Source organism: Babylonia areolata, chromosome 10 (assembly GCF_041734735.1).
Source record: "Babylonia areolata isolate BAREFJ2019XMU chromosome 10, ASM4173473v1, whole genome shotgun sequence".
Taxonomy (NCBI): domain Eukaryota; kingdom Metazoa; phylum Mollusca; class Gastropoda; order Neogastropoda; family Buccinidae; genus Babylonia; species Babylonia areolata.
Window position 1 is genome coordinate 29,714,982 of NC_134885.1, and position 3,234 is coordinate 29,718,215.

A 3,234-nucleotide genomic window follows, 5' to 3' on the forward strand; every position below is an offset into this window, starting at 1 on the left:
AGAGCCTACAGGTCAGGATGTCAGTGAAGGGCTGTCCCCTCACCGAGGGAGACAGAGCCTACAGGTCAGGATGTCAGTGAAGGGCTGTCCCCTCAATGAGAGAGACAGAGCCTACAGGTCAGGATGTCAGTGAAGGGCTGTCCCCTCATAGAGGGAGACAGAGCCTACAGGTCAGGATGTCAGTGAAGGGCTGTCCACTCACTGAGAGAGACACAGCCTACAGGTCAGGGTGTCAGTGAAGGGCTGTCCCCTCACTGAGAGAGACAGAGCCTACAGGTCAGGGTGTCAGTGAAGGGCTGTCCCCTCACTGTGAGAGACAGAGCCTACAGGTCAGTATGTCAGTGAAGGGCTGTCACCTCACTGAAAGAGACAGAGCCTACAGGTCAGGATGTCAGTAAAGGGCTGACACCTCACTGAGGAAAGACAGAGCCTACAGGTCAGGATGTCAGTGAAGGGCTGTCCCCTCACTGAGACAGACAGAGCCTACAGGTCAGGATGTCAGTGAAGGGCTGTCACCTCACTGAGAGAGACAGAGCCTACAGGTCAGGATGTCAGTGAAGGGCTGTCACCTCACTGAGGAGAGACAGAGCCTACAGGTCAGGATGTCAGTGAAGGGCTGTCACCTCACTGAGGTCAGACACAGCTTACAGGTCAGGACGGCAGTGAAGGACAGTGACTCAGCTTCTGAGGGCAGTGAAGAAGGAGGGGGTGGGTGGGCATACATACGACGTAAGGAGAGGGGTCAGTGCGTTAAGTACAGCAAGTTTCATTCAGTTACTTTATGTTTTGTATTTTTTGCGATTTTTTTTCCTGACCCTAACAAATGAGTTGTCTGTAGGGAAAAGCAAGGGAGAAAACTATTCGTCCCATGTGAGTTAAAACGGTTTCCACATCACTACGTATCCATAAACCACAAGCAAAGGGAACTAACCTCTACAGTATTTCCGGCTTCCTCCACAAGTGTCAGTTTAGATGAAAAACCAGTCCATTTCAGTAAATATTATGCATTATTCTGCTTTTGATATTACAAGGAGGCCTGCTGAGGCTGTAAACTCCCTTAAGAACACACAAAAAGTAGCAGTCACACAGTACGGGGTCAAACCATGCTGATCTCTCTTCACCAAGGCTCAAAAGTCAAGGGGTTAACGACACCAAACAGTGACGTGCCTCCCCACAGGTTTCAGCCACCCGGTCTACACCTACCAGCCCATCACAAGTAGTTACACTGTGCTCCAAAGCTTTTACACATCAGCATGTGTCTCTGCCCGTTCAGTTTCAGTTTCTCAAGGAGGCGTCACTGCATACGTATAATTTCATATAAGCTACACCACATCGGCTAGTCGGGTGGCTGGTAGCCGTAAAACCCAACGGGCTTTGCCAGGCCTTGAGCGAGTGCCTGCATATTTGTGTACCTTTCAGAATGGATTTCTTCTACAGAATTTTGCCACAGAGGGAAACAATTTTGTCGCCATGGGTTCTTTTTCAGTGTGCCAAATGTGTGCACCACATGGGACCATGGTTTATTGTCACCACCCGAACTGGATGCTCAGTTTGATTTTCAAGTCAAACTCAACGGAAAGGGCGAGAGCAGGAATCGAACTCACACCCTCAACAGACAATGTACTGGCAGATGACTGTCTTATCTAATCTAATCTAACACCTTCCTCACCTGTTCAACCAGTCACTAGCTCTACTGGCAAAGTGAGAAAGACTGGCTGCACATTCACCATTCTGTCTGTGCAAGTGAGGACTGTTCCCTCGGCTGACACACAAACCCCTGTCTCTAATCATTCATCCTGTCGACAGGCCGAGATAACATGTCAATCAGACTATGAGTAAACCAATCAACAGCCTCAGTGAACACATCAATCAATGTCACATCACAAAATATATCAATTTACATATAAAAAAAAAAAAAAAAAGGGTAACTGTGTGCTCCCTTCCTCCAGCTTAACCCGTATATCTAACGATTAAACCAATCAACAGCCTCAGTATACATGTCAATCAAATCAAACCAATCAACAACCTCAGAGAACATGTCAATCAAACTGCAATTAAACCAATCAACAGCTCAGATAACATGTCAATCAAACTGCAATTAAACCAATCAACAGCCTCCAATAACATGTCAATCAAACTCGCTGCCCAATGACAGATTTTCTCAGGGACTGTCAGGGTGGAGCTCCGAGAGGAGCTGGATTTCATTCATTTAAAAAAATCACATCAGTGGTTGTCAAAGATCAAAGAATATAGAACGTAGCCCAAGTACACAGAGACGAGACAGAACAGAGCACACAACAAGCCTGACAGACAGATGGACAGATACACAGAGAGAGAATGCATGAACCCAAGAATTTCAATGCAAGGTCACCAAGCTGTATACATTTAGGGTGCACATGAGAGAAAGAAAAAGAGAGAGAGACAGAGACAGAGACAGACAGCAACACACATAGACAGAGAGAGAGCAAGGAAATATTGCGAGGCCGTACAGTGCTTGTTTGGAAGTAAAGAAATAAAAGCAAACAAACTCTGAAGAGAACAAAAAAAAGGAGGGACGACTGTGAGAAAACTGGGTGGGGGAGTGGTGGTGATGGTGGGGGATCCTGGGCTACCCTACCCTACCCCACCCCACCCAACCCCACCCCACCCAACAACTGACGTGTGTGGTGACCAAGTCACAAGCAGTTCATCCCTCACTCTGAAGTTCATTGTTGGTTTTTTGTTGTTGGTTTTTTTGGGGGGGTTTGTTTAATTTTTGTTTTCCTTCCTCTTGTCTTTTCCTTTTCCAGCCAAGACTTTCACTTCCTTCTTCTGTCCGTCCAGGTGTCGAATGGTTTATTCCTCCTTTCATTTCCATGTGCCTGACCATCTGGCACCGCACCTAGAACTTCCTGTGGGTGAGGACCTTTCCACCCCAGCAACATTTGGACCGATCCCAAACCCGTCCTTTGATAGCAACTTCCTTTTCATCATCATCATCATCATTGTTGACATCACCTTCCAACATTATCACTGCCTACCTGTTTTGCATCATCACCCATGCTGTCATCGCCTTACATCGTCATCATCATAGTCATCATCAGTTTACATCACCATCGTCAAAGTCACCAACGCTTTTCATCACGTCACTATCACTTTTCACTGTCATCATCATAGTCATCATTGCCTTTCATCATCATCTTCTTCACTGTCATCCTTTTAGTCATCATCGCCTTTCATCATCATCTTCTTCAC

The 3,234-nt window shown here is 46.5% G+C and overlaps 1 protein-coding gene across 2 annotated transcripts in view; it reads right to left on the reverse strand.

The window, feature by feature from the left end:
- Positions 1-532: 532 nt before the first annotated feature.
- LOC143286535 (uncharacterized) overlaps positions 533-3,234 on the reverse strand; it is a 59,860-nt gene continuing 57,158 nt past the window's right edge. For both annotated transcript variants that reach the window (XM_076594136.1, XM_076594135.1), the window contains one exon: positions 533-3,234. This exon is cut by the window's right edge and continues 433 nt beyond it. The gene's annotated coding sequence lies outside the window, so the exon portion shown is untranslated.